The following is a 21,214-nucleotide window of genomic DNA, read 5'->3' on the forward strand; positions in this document are numbered from 1 at the left end:
TTACAGGGTGGGGTTTTTTTTTGGCATAAACAACCTCATAACCAAGCGGGAGCCACTTTTTGCCTTATGGAGTATCTTATCACATTACTCTGGAAGGGCTGTAACTGTTTTGCAAGGTGATCTCCTGCTGTACAACTGATGCCAGCGGATGCTCACGATTAACTGCACACCCTGGGCGTTCCTCCTTCATCTGCAGCGATTCTCATCTGGACTGATTTGCTGGGTTGTCTGTGTGCTCGGTGACTCTGGGGTCACCTTGACCAGCCACCCTTCTCTCCATTTGAATCAGGAGCACGTGGCCTCTTGCCTGTGGCTCAAGGGTACAGCCAGCCCACTCTGGTCGCCATGCCCCCCGCTTCTGCAAGGTTATACAAGGAAAGCTGAAACTTTCTTGCCAGAGGCGGAGGAGCAAATTCAGTCTCCAGCAGACCTGGAACAACGAACAGCTCGGAGAAGGTGTGCTTCCAGGACACGTGCCAGCACTGAACCAGCACCAGTGGCAGGTTTACAGAAATGCCACAGGCAAAACGAGAGCTCTGGTAATTCACAGGCTCCCCAGGTTTGACAGGCAATCATCCAGCCTCACCTCTTGTATAAGACTGGCCCCTTCATTTCATGTAGTTACCTCTGTCCCACACCCAATAATATATGCTTGCCAGCAGCACTTTTGGGAAGTTAACCAGCCTCAGTGCAGAATCGAATGGAGACAGGCAATCTACCATGTCCATGGTACACTCTACAAAACACTCTACAAAACAGTGTTTTATTTCTAATCAGAAATTGCCTGGTTATGGCATCCGGCTGTGGTTCCCATTCTTCCTTTCTTCCAGAGATTAAAGACTTTTTGAGTGCTCCATGTTTACTCCCTGGGATTACAGTGGGATAAAGGCACTTTCTTCTGCTCAAGAGGCTAAACAGGCTGTGCTTACTATGGGGCAAATAGTACAGCTCTCAGCCATTGGAGTCTCTCTTCCCCCTCCATCCCCCAGTGGTCAACATCCCTTCTAAAGCAGGGAAGTAACGCTTTTGCCAGTGCTGTACACGGGTGTCATGTTCCTTCCGTTACCCCTACCCACCATGTCCTCTTGAGTGCCTACTGTGAGGACTCAGGCTGGATTTTAACCTGCATTGCCAAAGGAAAGTGCTTGGAGCCATTTTATATGATGCAAGGTGCAAGTTGAATCGGAGAGAGACAAAGCCAGCAGTAACAGAAAATCTTTTCTGAGTTGTAAGGGCCAAAAGGAATTAATCACTGCAGGGAAATGGGCTCTCTCATCTACGCAGAGGGTGGGAGAGGGAGAAAAGAAAGTGCTTTAGAAGGGAGAAAGGAAAGAAAGGTCCTTGCAGTGTCCCTGTCAGTACCAAAATAAATCTCTGAAGAGAGAGGGGGGAAACAATAGCAGCAGAAAGCTGCCAGAGCGATGGCAGAGCAGAGCCTTAGGAGCAGATCTTTTCCTGACTAAAGGCTGCCAGCTCTGGACCTTTGTGGTTAGTTTGCTTTGGTGAACCCAGTAACCGCTGGCATGTACTTGTCTTTCTCATCCGTGGACTGCTTGCTAAACAGGCCAGTGGTGATACTGAGGGCAATATCCTAGCAGGAATGTAGCTGAGCCATTGGATCAAGTACTGGATTTGAACCAAGCCAGTCTTGTTTTGGAGCAACTAAACTGCCCGGTGGGCTGGAAAAAGCTCTGGGGAACCTTGACCAAGGTTGCTAGAGAGCAAAGTAGCAGAGAGTTTCCATCCAAAAAGGATCCAGGCAACATGTCCTTACAGTAAACAGAAGAAAGCCTTGCAGTTCTGTGATCCTTAAGCATAAGGGGGAGTGGATGAGGCTGCCGGGAGCAGGCTGACAGCCCTGGGAGGTTTTATACTGACAGAGCACATCTGTAGAGGAGAGCTGCCAGGCTGTCGTGCAAACCCACTGGGGGACCATCTCACACTTCAAGCTCATGCTGTCTGCATCTCCAGGGGCTCCTCACACCTTCCTGGACACGACTGCAGGCAGGGAAGCAGGTCAAATCATCGACATTATTAACAGCAAATCTGACATCTGGGCTGGCCAGTGGAACAGCGCAGGCATTTGCTTTGTTTATTTTTCTTCTGCCTTTGGCGCTTTTGCTCTTTGCACAAGAAGGCCTGCATGCATTGCTAACACACTGCTCGGGGTAAGCACTAAACGAAACTCCCACTATTTTGAGGAACCAGCTCAGGCATTTTTTAAATAACTGCTGCTTTTGTGTGATTCTTGGACAAATTGAAACTAAAACCTCTTTCCTGACACACTGTTTTTGTCTGTTGTGCTGGTAGGCTGCTCTGTGGTTGCAAATCTCCAACATACTGACGTACCCTGATTCTGCTCTCACTTGGCCTAACTTGACACTCCGGAGTAATTTCATTAATGTCAGTGGAGACATTTCCTCTTTACGCTGGCGCAGAGCTAGTTTGGATGTAAGCCCCCACCATACATAGAGGAGAGCTGCAATTCTTCCCTGCTGCAGCTAGCAAGATCTGTGCAACAGAGGTGAACTTGCTGGAATGCAGAACGTGAGCACAGAACGGCTGGGGACTAGGGAGAGCAGCTCTCCTTCCTCCAGCTTGCAAGTGGCTTTGCCAAGAGCAGGTTTTCAACTGGGGGCTGTTGATTTCCCTGGTACGTGCTGTACAGCACAAGGGAAATGGACCTTTGCGTTGACCATTGCCTGTTTGGAGATGTTCTTCAGAGGCACCTGCTCTCCACCTTTTTCTCTCCACTTCCAAACACACCCATCAGCATCTTGGTGCCTGGTATCATGAGCTGCTTACTTTCATGACAACGGGGCTCAGAGCGTTAGACTCTTTGGAGCAGTTAGGGTCTGTTTTTAGCTGAGCTGCTCTCAAGAGCAGTTGAGTAGGTGTAGGTACAGTGTCCAAGGATGAGTTCTTGGGGGCCCGTGACTGCTGAGAAGCTGAGAAGAGCTCTGGTGATTCCAGCAGTGGGAGGTTCACTGATCCCTCTGGGGGTGTTGCAGGGAGGGGGCTGGAGTGGGTGTAGCTGGTGATACGTATAGGCAGCCAAAACCTGGTGTTGTAATGTCTGAGACGGTCTGAGTTTGGAAAAGGCCCCGATGATATCACCCTGCAGAACTGTTAACGGCAGAGTGCAGGAAAGGAAATGTTCACAAGTCCTTTCCAAATCTGTAAAGGAGAGAAATTAATGCTCCCTCTTCCCATCCCCACCTCTCTGCTTGGAAATGACTTTCATTCACCACCAAGCATCAAAACGGTTGGTTCTTTCTCTTTTTTCTTCTCCTTGCTGCTGCCATCTCTGTACCACACGTGACGGAGAGCGCTGAGGGCAGAGAGTGCAGAGAGCAGTGGCTTTTCTTCACAAGCTCCCTGCGAGGACACTGAACTCTGCATACCATCCTGCAGTTTTGCTTAAGCCACTTCCAGAAGAGTTAAACAAGCAATGGTGCTTTTAGTGCTGCCGCAGAGCATGCAAAATAGGGATTAAGTTCTGCAGGAGCTCTCGTATGCTAATTCTCCTTTGTGACTGCGCACTCTCTGCAGCTCTCCATGCCCCCCGGCTGCCCAGTATGACTGCCAGCCCCAACCCAAGCCCCTTCCAAGCCCTGCACTGGAAGACTGCTTGACTGCAAGACCTTTCCTGTTCATTGTGGCTGCATCCAGCGCAGCGCAGCCCCTCTGCTTAAGAAAGCGTCTGTTTTCTGGAGGTGGGGAGCAAGATCATGCAGAGATTGCTTAGTTGCTCTGAGCTCTGCTTTTTTGACATGGTCCACCCACTGTCACAGGATCCTTGGGAGGGTGGGAAGGAGAAGCCCGAAGCTGGAACCAGTTAATGTGAATTAAGTGAGCAATACCCTGCACGGCACAAGGAGCATGAAGAATGATGTCAACCAGTGACTGTATGAACTAGGCAATTATCTTTGTGATTTTTCTTAAACCAAAATGTGGAGAACATGTGTGAAATATTTCCCCCTAGAGCTTCATGCGGCAAGACCTGCACGCTGACAGGGCTGGTGTGTCGTACTGGGAACAAATGAAAGCAGGGCCTGTTAAGCTGCTTTGACAGGGGCAGCTTTCTCTTTTAGCCAGTTGCTCATTGCCAATGCACAAAGTCTTGCTTTCCCCCTTACCCAGCACTCAGGAGCATGGGCTGGTCTTCCTTCCACCATCTGTGATGGATGAGATCAGCACAGAGCTCCCACCCTCCTGCTTGCAAAAGAGCCAATGTTGTGGGCAATTCAAGGAAGGGGCAAGGCAGATAACAACCCTTCCCTATGTCTTTCATAAAACCTTATGTCCTGGAGTCACGTATGCCAGAATAGACACTTGTCTGCAGAGTGGCTGAAAAAGGACTGTGCTAATTTGTTTATGTTCGTGAGCATCCGCTTGGTAGCAAGCATGGTCCTACCCTTGTGGAAACAGAACGATAAGAGATGGAATTGATTTTCCAATAACTTTCACTGATTTTTGGAGTGTAGCCCAAAGGACAGCAGGGGAGCAAGTCAGGCAGGGGGTCTGTGTTGCGTTATGGCGGCAGGAAAGGTCAGTGTGATTTTCCTGTCCGAGGAGGGGAGTGAGAGTCTTTCTCTGAACAGTTCACCAAATATTGTGATCTGAATTGGGGATATTGGAAGTGTTGACAGACTGGGGAGATAAATCGAGCATAGTGCTAACCAGTTTAGCCAAAAGATGACTAAGGTGGGGGAAGCATTGTTGTCTCCAAACATCTGTGAGGAGATGGGGATTATGTTAACAAAGGAGAAAATTTAGACCAAGCATCAGGAAAGTACTTCCTAGAAGTGAACTGTGTCTCCCCAGGGAGGGGGTGGGAGTCCCATATCTGACAATATGGGAACAGCAATAAGTAACAAGTCTGATTACATGCCACGTAATGATAACAAATAATGTAAAATGGGTCTTGATAAAGAGCTAGAGTTCTCTGATAACAACCAAATGCACAAGTCAGGGGATGAGCAGGGTGGGACTTGGGGGGTTTCTGATGCTGGCAGGGTGCACCTGGGAGTTCTGCTGACATCTTTGAACAGTAAAACATGTATGTAGACTTTTGTTCACTCAATACTTTGAAGCAGAGGTAAGTTCGATTCCTGGGCCCCTTCTCTGAGGCTTTTATTTGAAGGAGAAGGAGTCTGCTACAGCAATGATCAGTTTGTGCTTTATTTACTGGTAGTGGGATCCCAGAGATCCCCCCCACAGCTTTATTTCACTCCCATGCTCTTTGGAGTGGAAGTATCTCCCAGGAAAGAATACAGAAAGGCAAATGTATATTTTGGATGGGGGCTGTTCTGTGATATGAGCCAAGAGCTGGAGTGGGGTCTTAAATGGACAGTCACATCCAGGAGTATGTGAGAAGCATCTCCTCTGAGATGAGGCCAATACCTTAGATACCCTGGCCAAAGGAAGCCCTGCCTACAAAGCAGGTAGAGCTGCAGTGAGGGGAGCAACTGGGTCTATGGGCCCAAGTGGGTCCCAGGCACCCAAATTACAGGGCCAAGCCCCCACGTTCCTCTGCAGCTAGTTTCTTGGAAAGAGGCTAGTAACAATCTCCTATTTATACACTGCTCAAAAAGATGGGGTTAAGGCCAGGGGTCTTTAGTGTTTTGGGGCTTTTGGTTTTGGTGATTGTTGAGTCCTAGATTTGCTTTGGTAACCCTGGAGCAAGATGGCAGCATTTTGTCTTCTTTGCAAACTTGAAGCCTTGGTTTTGTTTAACATGGGCTGTAATGCCAGCCCTGGATGGTTAAAATGTGAAAGGGGAACACCCTTTGCTTGTGCCCTTGCCCACTTGGTCTGTCAATGATTATCTCCTAAGTGGTAGTCATAAGATGAGAGGGAAAATATGACTGAGAGGGTACTGGGAGAACTGCACCAGTCCTGTGCATCACCTGCCCCACCAGTGGAAGAGGAAATGTGTGACTCAGGGCCTGGGAGCACAGCAGGGGCAGCTGCCTTACAAGGTCCTGGCTGAGAGTGGTTGAATGCTGTGCACGAGGGTCTGCTTCTGTCCCCCGACAAGCTTTGTGAGCGATGAAGGAGAGGAGTTTCCAGGCCAGCCTTACAACAAGCACACCTCATGGAAATGTCAGACCAGAGGGCACTTGACTGAATGAATGCAAGACACAGGCAAACAGGGGGAGAAAGACAAGAAAGGGGCTGGTGGTTAAATTTGCTTTGTATCCTGGAGCAGGTTTGTCAGAGTACAGCCACATCTGCACAAGGAGTCCTGTCATAGTCTACAGGGAAGCAAGCACAAAGGGAAAACAAACTATAAGAATCAGGCACTTCGACAGCCAGATCAGCAAGACCGTTGTCCATAGTTATCCCAAAAGAGGCTGCATCATTTCAAAGACACTTCCTCTACCCCAGTCCTGCTGCCTTCACCCAGAAACCAGATTCCCAGCGTGCTCCTGCCAGGAACTTGTTAAACTTCTGTGCAGAGCTTGGGGGGGTTGAGTGCAGAGGGTGAACAGTGGGTGCTGTGCTGGATGGGATGGCCAGCCTGGGCAGGATGAACAGAGCATGCTTGCTTGGAGATCCAGCTGGAAGCTCGTGGAGGGTCCCTGATTCCCCAGACTCAACCCAGCACAGCCTGGCCTGGCACATGTGGGATGGCTTCAAACTGTGTGTTGCTAATAAGGGCTTCCAAGGATGCTTCCAGCTTGCCCTGATGTGCAAGCCATACCTCCTCTCCTCCATGGCCCTTCCTCAGCTAAAGACTGTCTTCCTTTTCTTTCTCCTGTGAAGGGTTCGGTTCCCTGTGTCCTTGAGGCTGATAGGACAGAATTTACACCCATGGGTCTGTTTTCTATCATAAGAACCCTCATGGCTCACCCAGAGCAAGATCAATACATGGAAATGGGCCACATACCATGGGAACAAATGCCAAGAAGAGTGGGGCAACATGGAACAGTGCCAGCCTGCAATGGCAGTGCACCTCCAGTGTAAAACTGGTGGTCAGCTTTTCTCCCAGGTGCTACAGATAGGTGAAGGGAGCCCCAACTGGCAGCATGCACACCACGTGCAGTACGAAAGGAACCTCAGAGTCACATGGAACCCATTAGCAATGTCACCTGTCACTTTTGTCTGGCTTGTGGATGGCCTGGCTGAGAGCTGACCAGCTGTCCCATTCCCACCAGCCCCACTTCTCTTTTGTGACAGGGGTACCTAAACCAAGCAAGTGTGGGTAGCCATGAGCTCAGCTGTACTGAAACAGCTCCCACATCTGGCTGCTGAGCTGGTGTGACACTGCTCAGAAATGTCCGGCAGCAGGAGGCCAAACGGATCTTGCCACAGGAGGAAGAACCTCCACAACTAACATGGCCCTGCACACCCTGACCTTTCCTACAGCACCAGCAAGCCTGGCTTTGCAGACCACTAATGGGGGCAAGCACTGGGGGAATGGTCATCCCTCCACCCTCCCCCAGCTCAGCTGCTAAAGCCTGGTCTCGTTTGGAGGCCGGGTGCTAAAATGTCTAAGGAAGGAATGGAGAGTCCCATGAGGGCAATACTGGGAATGATCTGGAGTGCACATTTCCCCCTGTCCCTCTCTAAAGCAGACCTGCCCTGGGCGCCATGAGGGCCATGGAGAAGTTAACTCCGCAGCTGGGGAGACATCTGCGATTTGGCGAGGATAGGTTCTTTCCACAGAGGCTGCTAATTCTGCATGACCTAATCTGGGTTCGCTGCTTCTCTGCACTGTGAGTCACAGTGCGCACGGTCCTTTGGTCACTGCGGCAGGCTGCAGGACTTCACAGTGGCCTTCTGCTCTTCCTAGAGAGGATGACTCTCTGACTTGGCTGCCATGTGCTGTTTGACACTTTCCATTTATGTGTAATAAGATCACTGCGATCTGCAGCAACAGTAGGTTGTCATCCTAAGATCTTCTCAGCAACAAGCAATACATTAGCTGACTGAGAGTCGCACTGGTCCAGAAAGATGCCTGCATGAAAAAATTCCCCAAAGGAGCCACTGACAGCTCTTAGGAATTGAAGGCCTCAGAGAGATACAGCCATTAATGCAGGCAGCATTCAAGGCAAAGGTTTGCAGAGCTGGGTGGAGAGGGGAAGAAAACTTGGTATAAAAATAAAGCAGAAGCTGATCATTCATTGTGAGGCGAGCGCTGCCTTCCTCATCGCTCATGGAAAAGCTGTTGCCATCAGTAAAGCCATCCCCTTGACCGGAGGACTCCCCACCCTACTCTGCACCTACTGGTACAGCTGGGCCCTGAGACTCTGCAGATTCCCAAGCTGCGAGCAATGGGCCAGGGGTACCAGATGAGCTCTTTTTTATTTCCTTTCATTTAGCAGGATCCTGCAGAGCTGGGCAGCTGCCAGTCAGTCTGTCAAGACGTGAACTATTTTGGGAATTTTTATGATGGAACAATATTTTTTTGGTAAACAAACGGAAAGCTGTTAAACAGGGACCTTCACCTCGCAGCTCCCGGTTCAGCTCCCTCACTGCTGCGATGCCACAGTGACTGTACTGTCCACTCTGCAGAGCTCCCTTCATGGCTCCAGCAGGGGCAAAACAAATAGCAGCTTTTTTTTTCCCCTTTTCATGAACTCCTCAACAAAAAAAAAAAAGGAAAAAAAAAAGAGAAAAAAAAGAGCAATTTTCGTTTAAGCAGCAGAAGCATTTTCTTGGCGGACTTAACCCCTCACACACCTGAGGGCAAGCTGTATATTAGTTCTGTGTGCTGTGTTATCCAACCGTGCAGCATCGAGCCACATCCCGTGCTGGATTTCCTCAGGACTGCTGGAACACGAATCCAACCAGCAGTGACACAGGGCTGACTGTGCACAAAAGGAAGACTCCCTTCTTCACAGTGTCTGTTAATAGGAAGCCTTGATGGAGTCATAGAGCACACAGGAAGATGTTTGTATGGAAGAATTGAGCAGGGAAAGGAAGGGCAGAAACCTTTCCCACTCCAAAATGGAGGTACTGCATTTCTCAGGGGAAAAACCCATAAGGGAACAGCGAGTCCTTCTTGCTGCCACGGGCTAAAATTGGTCTCACGATTCCTATGTATTGGTGGCAATGGAGAATCCAGTCTCACATGGGATGTATCTGTTGCAGCCTTTGGGGGAACTGATTGATAGCAATCAATTGGAATGAGCCAAGACATTTGTCTGCTCCACACGCTTCGTCCACGTCACGAAGGCAGTTTGTGGTTTTCCTTGGTTCCTGGAAAGTCCAGTCCAGCTTGTACAACAGTGCTGGCTCACGCAGGCCCTACTGGCAGCTCGTTAACTCCAGAGAATGCAGATCACTGAAGCGTCTCGAGGGATGGTGTTCTGCTTCTCTCTTCTGCCCCTTGTTCTGCTGTCAAATTCATCAAGGAGTTGTTGTTTGCCCCACTGAAAACTCACACAACAGGATCTTTTGCTTGCCCCATCTGATTCTGCCTTGGGATCTCTCCTGTAACTCATTAACTGTTCTCACTCTTGAGACTCTGCTACTAATGACTTTTTCAGAGGAGCCTTCAGTAAAGTTGCCTATGAGCAACTGCACCTTCTCCCCAGCAGCTGTCTTCCCTTCTCCTTTGGCAGTCGCAAGCCCTGCGCTTTTCTCTCTTGTCCCCCAGTTCCTTGGGTTTCTTATGTTTGCTTTTGCAGCCTCAGCAGGTCAGCTCTGGCACCTCTGTCCCTTACCCTTCTCCATTGCACTTTGACAATTCCCGGGGTTCCTCCCATGTCCGTTTGTATACGTGACCCTCTTCTTACCTACAGGTCTTCAGCACCCTTCCAGGTGCAGCACCCTTCCAGGGCAGCTTCCCCCCCCCGCTGTTATTTCTCTTCCTGCCCTCTGCACAGGGTGGCTTTCCTCGGCTCTGTGGTCTGCTCTCTGCCCTGTAGCAGCAGAACTCACCTGGCCCCGCTGCAGGAGTGCCTGTGCTGTACGTTAGGGTCGAGAGTCCCAGGAGTGCTGGGAGGACACGGGGTGAGTGTCTCAGGAACTGCAGCAGTGGTGCTGTGGGAGAGAAGCACAGCAGTCCTCAAGCTCCCTGGCACTTAAGGCATTCCCATTCTGCAGCTAGATGTACAGAGACCAATGTACTGAGATCTTTTGGATCCGTTTTAAACAGACACCTAAACTGTCAAAATCCCTACAGCTCATATCTCCTGTGATTACAGCTTCTGTCATCTGTTATTGGAGTCTCACTCCTATTTCCTCTTCCTGGTTTGGTTTCCCTCTCTTCACCCACTAACTTGCCCTCTCTTCATTGCATCCCACATTTTAGCCCCATGATTTGAAGTTATGTGTGCTTAGCTGGTCCGTTTGCCCCATGGAGAACGTACTCTATCCCCAGTAAACAGCCCAGCTCCTCATTTTTATCTTTTTATCCCAAACTGGTTGTGCTCTTCTGCAGGGTGTTCTCTCTTTAGCACTCAGTGGCTTACCCAAATCAGTGTCGCTTATGCCTATCACTCCTGTTCCTCCTGCTCAGCCTCTTTCCTCCCCTAAAGAAGGCTTCTCTTTCTGCTGCAGTTTTATTCCTCCAGCCTTTATCCACCTTGGTCTTCCCCACTGGACTTTGTCTTCTTTGCCAGCCCGAGAGGTATGCTCCAGAACGGTCACCACACTGGAGGGGAGACAATCCTACAGTAAGTCATGCCAATATAACGCATTCTGCTTATGCTTACCTTATGCTTCTCTGGGCCTTAGCCTATAGTTGTCCAGCTCTGTCTTCTTCGTGTCAGGCCATCAGGGCCAGCTTTATGATCCCCTGTTTGGGTTTAGCACTTGTCACATGGACGTGCAGCAGAATACATGGGTTTTGTCCCAGCTACTTCTCTGCTGTGACTTGGCCACAAACGCTTATAGCTCTAGGCACAGGACACTGAAAGGACCCTTTGCATCTGTGGTTTTTATGGCTGTTCCTTCAGTCAGATTGCAGATAAATACACCCACAAGTCTGCAAGGCAACTTAGCCTCTCTGTGGCTGTGACAACACCCAGCTGGACTACGGGGTCACTGGTGAGGGCCCTCCCACAAAGTTGCCTTGTGCTTGGGAGGAGCAGGGAAGAGGTCTCAGATGGTGACACTGGCAAAACCAGTGCCCTGGGCAAGTGCTCAGAGTCCTGCCTCATCTTCACTTGATCTGCCTGTGCCTCCATGAAGAAGGTCCTTTCTCTCAGCTTCCAACCTGCAGGCATCTCCTGGTCCTCTCTTGTTTATGATACTGCAATTTGTTGCCTTGGAAATGAGTGCTGTTTTATCCCAAACAGAGCCTACAGTTTCACAGTGCAATCAAGTGAGAGCAGCAGATGGTTTCCCCCATCTCTTCTGTTGTATTTCCCATTATCCTTGTTCACAGTTGGATGACAGGAATCTATGATTCAGCGCAAGTGTCTGTGGCCCGGCTGTATCTACCCATGTAAGCTGGGGAGCCATCTTTCTGCTGGCATATGACATGCCTTTGTGTCTAGCGTCACCATTTTGGCTTCTTGCAAACGGAACTTGACCAAAAGCCTAAAATAAACAACTACTTGCTGACTTCAGTGGTGTCTATGAACGGTGGGCAGAAGGAAGCTTCAACACGTGCAGTTTCTGTTTCCCAGGGCTTTGTAGTATCTCTCCTTAAGCTTTCAGCCCTCTGCAAGCTCATTTTACTGTTTTATATGTTGAACTTTGGACAATATGTGCCTTGTACTCTCTGCAGACACTGGTATTCTCCTTTCCTGCAGCTCTCCTGGGCTGAAGCTCAGATGCAGTTTGGCAGCAGCTGTGCTAGGTAGGTTTTGGGGAACTGGGGGCTATGTCTTCATGAAAATGTCTTTTCTTGGAAGCAGTTTTCAGAAAGGCTGTTGATACAGGGGTACAGTGGGGTCATGGCTCTAATATGCACTTGTGGAATCAAAGAGATGTGGGGACTCTGTAGGGCTGAGGAGCCTTTGGGATCTGAAATGACTGGGGGAATCAGCATTTCCAAGACCAAGATTAATTGCTTTGCAAACACTTCTGTTTTCATTTCTCAGCGTTATTCTTTGTGATTCAGTCTGATTTGTTTGAATTCTGTTCTGAGGCTTATGTCCTACCCAGCGCTTTGTTGCTTGGGTGCAGTCTTTCATTGCCAGCGCAAATGGGAATGAGTAAATTTAGGCTGGAGATTAACAGAATATTTCTTCCTTTCATAGCAGTAGGATCTTTGAGCATTTCTCTAGTGGGAACAGGGAAAGCAAAACCCCAATTGGTTTCAAGATTGAGCCTGGTTAGTTTATGAAGGGGATTATTTAAGTGATGCTGTTGAGATTGTGGCTGGATTTAGTGATCCAGTGTCTCTTCCAGTTATACCTTTCTGGGAGCCAGCTATGTTTAAAACTCGTTTGAAAAAGGGAAAATTATTCTCAAGGTTCAAGCGTTCTGAATTAAAAATGGAAAATGGAGCAGAGGTGATTGAAAACTTTGGTTCTCGGTTATTCTTGCCTAGCAGCAGGCAGGCTGCAGAGCCAGGGTAAGTGAGGAGGTTGGCTTGTGGAGAGAAACAAAATTCCTGTAATTCAGCGTGGAGATGTGGCATGGGGAGGGCAAGGCAGAGCCCTGGGAAGGGTGATCATGAGTGATGGGGCAAGGAAGGAGGGCCAAGTCCAGTACTGGGGTAGGGGGTGCAAGCCCATGAGATATGGGAAGAGCAGAAAGGAAGAGAGTTGCCTTCCCTGTACATACCATATTTGGCTCTTTTGCTTATCACTGAATTTATCCTTTCTGCAATGAGTAACTGACTAAGGCTCCTTGTGCTGCACCATTAATCTGTGGCTTTCCATTAACAGGCAGGTGCTTGTACCCGGGGGACCACCATGCTGACTGCCAGAGATTCCTGGCACCGGGTACTACGGAGTTAAGCAGCCAGGCTGGAGTGTGCAAACAAACAGCAAGACCTGTACTAACAGCCCTGCTTTGTGTTAGTGGGAAGCACAGGCTCCAACTTCTTCCGATTTCTCACCTGTCCAGACTGGTACAGAGAGAAAATGCCTCTTGGAGTTGCAGAGAAAACCACACCTATTTACAGTGTATTCCCCAGGGCCCTCCTGTGGGGTATTAACCCTTCAGCCCTGGGCCTACAGTCTCCCTTTGGCATGGAGAATTCCCCACCATCCCTGGGGAAATCAGCCCTTCTTCCTCTGCTGCAGAGATTTCTCCTGTTTGTGGCCCAGGGCATTGGCCCATCCTCTCTGTAGAGCAAGTCACAACTTTCTCTTTCCTCTCCATCTGTACAGTTATCTCTGTCCTTTGCATAACTGCACTGGGGCTCTTTCTGTGGGAGCTGGGCTTCCTAACCCAGCTCCTTCTCCCCGGAAAGCAGAACTTGCTCTGCTGTGTTTGGGTTGGACCTGTGATCGTGTCTCTGTGTTTGTCTCAGACCCCACCAAGTTTCCCTGAGATACCAGCTCATCCCTCCCCCTTGAAATATCCTTGCTCTCTTCAGAATTCTTCCTGGTCTCACTGTTTGCTTTCCCTCTTTTCCCTGGTTTCTGAGTTTTCTCGGAAGGAATCCCATGCTCTGGCCTCCTCAGGCTGGAGTGTTGTGTTGTTGTTTTTCCTTTCGTCGCTATGGGCAGGGATTTTGAATACTGAGCCAAGGAGAGGGAGGGAAGAAGGGAGGCAGTGAAAGAAGGAGGGAGTACAAGGGGAGGGATGAAGAAAGTCAGGAAAGTGAGAAAGCAAAGTGTGCAGGGGAGCGGGGTGAGGAAGAGGTGGTGGAGGAATGAAATGGGGAAGGAGGATAGAGGGCATTATGGAGAGAAAGAGTTTTGGATAAATATCAAGGAGAGCTTTTTCATTGGTTCTTCTATTAATAACACTATTGCAGCAGACAGCAATATGGAGAGGAAGGAAAGGACACCCCCCCACCCCCCATCTGCCTAGGACACAAGGCATGAGAGGTTATTCAAGGCAAAGAGATCCTTCAGAAAATGAACATCCAAGCCTAGAGAAGCCAGTAGGAGCACAGGCTGCAGAAGGGAAAATATTAGATGGTAATTGGTCGGCTAAGGAGAGAATGTGAAGCACAAAGACCCAGAAAAAATTATAAGACCTACCTTCTTTCAGTCTGTTGGAAGTAGGAAACCTGGGAGAGGGCTGACAGGTTTTCTGGGATCAGGGAAGAAAGTAGAGCAGCTAAAGAAGCTTAGGGCACTGCAGAGAAGCTAAGCAATTCCTTTACCAAAAAGAAAAAAAGATAACCCCCCCCAATAGTGCAGCTCAGCTGCTACACCCAAGGCATCCTGAGGCAGTGAAAACTTCTACAAGCAAAGGCTGGTTTCTTAGAAAAACAGTCCCAGGACTGGGCACCAGGGCCTGAGGACCAGAGTGCTAGAGGCAAGTAACTTCATGCAGAAATAGGGGAGGGCAGAGAAAGCCAAGGAATTGCGGACATGAGTCTTACTTCAATCCCAGGTGAATTGTTGGGATGCTCATTAAGGATCTGCAGGTCCTCTCCGCACACCCCCTTGATCTGCTACATTGCAGCAAGAAATCTGCAGCTCGCTTTCCTCTGCAAGGGAAGATCATGCTCCTGGAGGTGCTAGAAGTTACGGAGTGTTTCCTGCTGTAGAAAATAACAGGACATGGATTTTCAAGAACCTGGGAGCAGTGTCTTTCACAGGAACTTCTCAAGGAAGCTAAGTGGCCACGTGGTGATTTGTGCTGGCACTGTTGAAATACTGCAGAGAAGCAGAAACCAAAGGCCTGAAGGCTCAGAGCAGTTCATCTCTGGGAACCATGCAGGGGTGGCTTTATGGCAGGATGGAAACTAATGCAGAGAATATTGTAATGCCACTGAGTGAGTCTGGGATAGACCTTCAACTGGAATACTCTGTGTGCTTCACGTCACCCTTGCTGGGGAAAATAGGGGAGATACTAGCAGATAAAGTTACTAAAAGGATGAAGCCCCTTCCACATGAGCGATGATTGCAAGGTACGCAACATGTCAGTTTACAGAGAAGATAAATGGGGAAGGGGTATGAATTAGATAGGACTATAACTTTTTTAGGAAAGACTATATATTTCAAAGTCTAAGCCAATGCCTAACTGAGAAAGATAAGAAGGAAATTCCTCTCTGGAGAGGTTATTCCGCAACTGTCCAACATAAAGATTATTTAACTTAAGGATCCAGCACTGTCGGAGACAATCTGTTGCGCAGCGTTTGCCAGCCCTGGTATCTAATCAGTCCCGTTTTTATAAACAAGGAGCCTGGGGATCGATCAGCCCATCAGCCTGTGTCCATTAGGACACTGTCTAACCCCTGTGGTGGTGCCTGCTCTGGCCTCAGCACTGCCACCAGCCCAGACCCAGCCTCTTCCCCCGCAGTGACTCGGGGACAATTTATCATCCTCTCACTCCTACTGCCTCTGTGATTTGTCTCTTCGCTCCCCAGCCCAATTCTGCAAAATGACTGGAAATAATTTTTTTTAAAGGAAAATCAGACTATAAATGAGGTAGGGTTGCATGAAGGGAACAGCTAAACGAGAAGTGAGTTGTGGCTGATGTGTGACACAGTGTGACATGCAGACAGAGGTGGCCAAAGGGCAGCTACATCTTGACTTGCATCACTGCCACCCTCCCCTGCAGGCTGAAGCTCTTTCTTGCTGCAGATAGGTACTGTACTCTGACTTACAGCAGTTGGAATGTCTAAGTCCTAGGTTTCGTCCTTTCGTGGATGGTTTTCAGTACTGACCATCAGGATTGCAGATAATCCTAATACTGAAGGCAAAGATCAGGAAGAAGGGAGGCAGATTCATGAGGATTTGGGTGATTTAGGTGGATGGGTGACATGAAAAGCACTGTTTCATGTAGCAAGTGGTAGATGGCAAGTGTGGGAGCAAGGAGCCAGTCTGAGGAATCCCAGTTAAGAGAGCCACAGCACAGATCTGTCAGCTTCAGTGGGTGGGAGGGGAATCATTAACCCTGTCAGCCTGCACAGAGAGCAAACACGTGAAGGAGTTTTACTTGTAGGACGTCAGTGTGGCTTTATGTCTGCCAGGCATGTCCCATGTGCACGTTGTTGTACTAGTGAGCCCTGAAGAGGTTACAGAAAGGCGATGAACTCGAGTCGCTAACATCCTGATTAGACTTAGAATATTAGTTAATATCAAGCACATAAAACTGTACTTGGACAAGCAACAGAGTTATTCAGGTCTATTGTATCATTGGCTTTTTTAGCCAAGAATATCCCAGGGAGGTTACTGTGAGCTCATCTCCACTGATAGTGGCATCAGGAGGGCTTGGAGAGCAAGCAAAGGGCTGTCATTGCTGGGGTCTTAAACATGCTTTTAGTGCTCTTGGAGGACATGGCATATTAAATGTTGAGGACCTTCAGGAGCCTTGTCAGCATGCTGGCTCTCATTGCTGTGCAATGACAGGGCTGTAACATCAAGAGTGATGCTGAGAAGCCTGGCAAGATGGACCAGTGCTGACTCTGCCTCCCCTGCCCGCCTTCAGAGGACACAAGCCCGCCCCAGGCAGCATCCACTCCTGCTGAGGCCCCCAATCCTCCTGAGAGGCCCATGAGACAATCCAGAAGAGAGGGGTGAGAAGAACAAGGATGACTGCAGTGCCGTCACGTGGCATCCTGGACGAAGCCTGAATCTGGCCGATGAGCTACACAGTTCATCCACGTGGGGAAGGCAGAGAAACGCGTGCTGGCATGCGGAAAGCAAAGGCTTTTCCCAAGGACTGAGAGCAACTCCTTTGCAATCAAACTCCTGTGCTGGTGCAGCTCTGTTTTGCTCTGGAGTTTGCTCTGTTCCTGATAACTTTCTGGCCCCATGTTGTGTTGCAGGGGCTGTGTTTCCACATCCATGAGCCTTCACCTTCCACACACTTTGTTTTGGACAAAAATATGCAAATCATCCCTTTGGTCTGAGGAGAAAGCCATCTTCCAAGCGGCGAGGTACTGACAGCTTTTGGTATTCTGTGCAGTGGAACTTTTGCTTTTTTCTCAGCCACTCCTGTCTCCGTTGCAGATGCTGCCATTCCCACTTGGTTAATTTGTCTTTGTCAGCACATCTTTCCACACCAGTGGCAAGACTGACAGGCTCTGGTAGGGCCAGCCGTGTTTACCCAACCACTCCGCATCCTTCAGAGAGCAGACGGTTGTTGGTGACTTTTCTGTTCACTTTTACCCACTGAAGCCACAAATTCTCAATGAATTCTTACGCCTTTCCTAGCCCGAATGAAACTGTCTGAAAAGTAAACATGTTTGGTGTTTACATGAGGCAAAACCCAGCTTGGGAAAAGAACAGTTCAAGCACAGGCGGCTGCAAGAACGAGGAAAATTCCCCTGTGAGACAAGAGTTCCCAACTCAAGAAAGAATGATGCAAGTTTGTCCCTTCAAACATGTGCGTAAGCACTGTCCGGAACATGGATGCTTCGGTGGGACTAGCTCTTCAACAGTTAAGTTAAACAAGTTCCAGTTAGGATTAACTTGGATTATCATAATAATGGAGGCTCAGCTGCCCCCAGGACCTGCCTAGGGGAAGCAGGGAAGGAAAGACATCTAGGCTGAAGGGAGGTATTCAGCTATATCCTCTCGTCCCTGCTTCCCAGCCTTCTTCAGCACAGTCTTGGGTACACAGCTTTGAAATCTGTGCACTGTAAACATGCTGCGAGTGCTGGTCATATACACACTGGTAGGTGGTGTCCCTGCTCCCATCCCATGGGGGCTGGCTGGGGGGGAAGAGCACCCATGAAGAGGTCAGTACTTGAGGCTGGGGCTGTAGATGTCTGTGTCACAATATCTCCCAGCTCTGCCCACTAGAGAAAGGGAAATAAAAAAGGGAAAAACAATGGAAGACAGAGCAGGGAGAGCTCTCTTTCTTCCAGCCCCCAGCAGAGAATGGGAAATGGCACTTTCCCACCTTCCCCAGGGCAGGGAAGGGCTGCAGGAAGAACCACGTGCTGGACTGGACCTTGCTCAGCCAGGTCATCAGCCTCTGAAATTCCCCTGGTTTTCCCTCTCCCTGCCCTCAGGACGCAATAGTTGCCATGCCCTCCAGGCAACCTGTGTGAATTGCTAGAGAGATATTGTTTATCAACCACACTGGGATCCCTCCAGCTTAAGGCACTAGAAAAGCCTGTCCTATCTGATATGGGAAGGTGAAGGAATGCATATGGGAAAAATACATCTCAGCTCAAACTGCACCATTCCCCCCGAGAAGAGGTGCCAAGATTAAAGAAATATTGGGGTTGTATGCAAAGGTGTATAGAAAGTGTTCTGCTTCTCTGAAAACATAAAAACCCAACAGCATGAGGAAAGTAGGAATGAGAATATGTGTGCAGTGTCCTGCCAATCCAGGCTGTTACTTATTTCTGTAGGACAACTTGGGCAAAGTATATTCTATGTTGAACGCAGCATTTCTGGTCCCCTGTTCCAGCGCAGTCCCAGCTCCCCAACTGAATTGTCTTTCTCTTGCTGAGACAGATGAAGAGGACAAGGCTGGAAGTGCTGGTGGTGAGACCTTGTGGATGATGAATAGCATAAATCGTCAGTGGTGTGAAGAAATTAAATTGGTGAATGCTGAAAAGGAACAATGACTGACAAGCCAGGAGAAGGATACAAGGTAGGGTGGATGGTGCCTCTCTGTGTAGCTGGGTGGGTGGGGAGGATAGGGAAAAGAGATGGCAGTATTGCTCAGCTCCATGAGAGACTTCTCTTGTCTGTAATGACCTGAGGGCACACGAGATGTCAGGGGAATTTGCTGGTTGTGAGTCTTCACTATGGTTCATCCTTCTTTGGGAAACACATCTCTTGTCTTTCCCCATTGACTTTGCGCATAGGCTTAGGCAGAGGGAGCTGGGTAGTTCAGCCCGCTCAGCCTGGCGGTTTTGCTAAGCACTCTAGTATTTTTTATTTCCAAAGAAAAAGGAGTGTTTCTGTCCTGAAATGCTCCTGGAGCAACAGCCCTAGAGCATCCAGTACCTGTGGCAGGTCCAGAGGCCCTGCGGCTGTGCAGAGCTTTGCTTCCCAGAACAGTTTGGCAGATGCTGGTGGGATGAGGCCAATGTGAGAGAGAAAGAGGAAGAAGACAATTCAGATCCATGCAAATAAGTTATCAGGAAGGCCCCAGTCCGCCACCTGCTCCCCCATCTCCACCTGACATCATGGTACTAGAGCGTGGGGCACCATGAGAGTGCCTGTGCCTTGGGCAGTGTCCCTTCTGGGATGTCCAAGTAATGATAAGGGAAGAAGGCAAAAGCAGCTGGGCAGGGGAGCCTTGAACCCCTCTGGTTCCCGGTTCCTCTCCATCCCAGTCAAAAGCCTGGTACAGCTGGGGCTGACAGCCCTTGAGCCATGTATGGGGGGAGACAGCATTGTGTGGGGCATGAGCTGGCCAGGCTGGGGTAGGATGAGATGAGAAGGAGCTCGCTTCCCACCGAGCAGCGGGGTTGTCCTGCAGCCCTCCCTGCCTACCATGGCTTTGCTGCCCAGGGTGAGGTGGGGTTGGCGCTGGGGGGCCCTGGCCGCCCTGGTCCTTTGCCTCCTTGTTCCCAGGCACAGGACTGAGGAGCTGGGGCTTGGTGCTGAGCTTGCCCCTGCGGGCTGGCCCGGGCAGGGCTGCGGTGGTAGCGGGCCGGGTGGCCGGGGCTGCCTGGGACCGGGTCCTGGCGTACGCGGGGGGACGCGGAGCGGAGAGCGCGGGGCGGGGGGGCAGGGGTCCACACCCGGTAGGGGGGTGCGAGGTGCCGGGGTGCCGTGATGCGGAGGGGGCGGGGAGTGCCGGGGCTGCCGGCTGCGAGGGCACAGGGGTGCCAAGGGCTAGCGGGTGCGGAGTCCCGCGGTGCGGGATGCGGGGATGCCGGCGTGCGGGATGTCGGGGTGCCGGTGCCCCGGTTGGTCCCACCCCTGCGCGGCGCTCCCCGCCCCGCGGCCCCGCTCCCCCGCCCTCCCTGACGTGTGGCGCTGGCAGCCCGGCCGGTTCCGCATTCCCGACCCCTCCCCGCAGCCCGGGGCCGCTATATAACCGGGGCTGATGCAACCCACCCCGCCGCCCGCCACAGCCTGCGGGAGGCGCGCAGCGGCGCGGCGGGGGGCGGCGATCGGCCAAGGCGCCCCGGCGGCGGCCGGCACCGACATCGGCACCCGGCGGGGCCCGGGGGTCGGGGCAGCGGCGGAGGCGGCGGGGCTGAGCCTGCAGCCCCCACCCGGCCCCTGCGGCCGGGCACCCCGGTAGCACGGTCCCCCTGCACGGTGGGTGCGGGCGCGGGCGGGGGGAGCGCCGGGCGGGCCGGGATTGCGAGGACGTGGGGGCTCCGCGGGGGCGGAGGGGGGCTCGGGCCCGGAGGAGCATCCCGGCACCCCGCGGCGGCGGGCAGGGTGCTGTCCTCCGGGCAGGGAGCGGGGGGTCCGGCTGCCAGCGGTCGGGCGCAGCGCGGGGGCGCGGGGAGAATCCTCCGGGGGCGGGGGGCGGGCAGAGCCGCACAGGCGGCTCGGAGCGGGGCTGCTACCCCCGCAGCCAGCTACGTGCGGGGGCTCGGACGGCCTTTCGGGGGTGGCCGGCGCTGGGCTACTGCCCCCGCACGGATGCGCTGCGGGGGCGGTGGGGAGCAGCAGGATCTCCCCACTTTCGGGTGCCCTCCCTTGCCGCCGTTTCACCTGTCGCGCAGGTGAGGGGTCCGGGCTCCCTCCGGCCACCGTGTGTGTGCCGCGGGGAGGGCTGGCGTTGCGGTGAGCCGTGCCTCCAGCCCGCGGGGGCCGGAGAAGGAAAAGGGGCCCTGGAGGTCCCTCACCATCCCCCTCTTCCCAAGTGCTCGGTCCCAAGTCCGCTTTAGCAGTCAGGCATGGAGTTGAATGGAAGTTGCATTCTTTTGCACGGTCTGCTCCAGGAGGCACTTTTCTTTTTCCATGGGAGGGAAATAGGTTTGAGAGCAAATTGGGGGAAAGGGAGAAATACCAAGAGAGCAGGAGCCACATTATGTTTCCATTTTCCTTTAATGAAGGCCCTGTGGAGGTGTATTTGAAAACACAGGGTCTCCTATGCCTTCAAGGAGGGTGAGAACACTGTGCTGGCTGGTTCCAGGGCCATATGCAGCGTATGGTGGCCAATGAAACGGGGCCTGGCTCGTTCTCTTGCTTGTCTTGGCAGCCAGCTCCATGGCTTGTATTACCAGCCCTGGAACACAACCACTGCCAAACTGTGTGTGTGTGCGTGTGTGTGTGTTTGGACTCCGAGAGCTCAGCAGAAACAA

At 51.2% G+C, this 21,214-nt stretch overlaps 1 protein-coding gene across 6 annotated transcripts in view; it reads left to right on the forward strand.

Annotated features, from left to right (window-relative positions):
- The window catches only part of JDP2 (Jun dimerization protein 2), a 57,338-nt gene that overhangs the window by 18,897 nt on the left and 17,227 nt on the right, over window positions 1–21,214 (forward strand). Inside the window, exons 1-3 of one of the 6 annotated variants that reach the window (XM_074585294.1) lie at window positions 13,865–14,944; window positions 16,389–17,421; window positions 18,450–18,588. The exons of 2 other annotated variants lie outside the window; for them this stretch is intronic. The gene's annotated coding sequence lies outside the window, so the exon portion shown is untranslated. Of the gene's footprint in view, window positions 1–13,864; window positions 14,945–16,388; window positions 17,422–18,170; window positions 18,589–19,983; window positions 20,217–21,214 lie in introns of those variants that run through there. 3 more of the 6 variants (XM_074585295.1, XM_074585291.1, XM_074585293.1) reach the window with 3 other exon arrangements.

This window comes from Larus michahellis, chromosome 4 (genome assembly GCF_964199755.1).
Source record: "Larus michahellis chromosome 4, bLarMic1.1, whole genome shotgun sequence".
NCBI classification, from domain to species: domain Eukaryota; kingdom Metazoa; phylum Chordata; class Aves; order Charadriiformes; family Laridae; genus Larus; species Larus michahellis.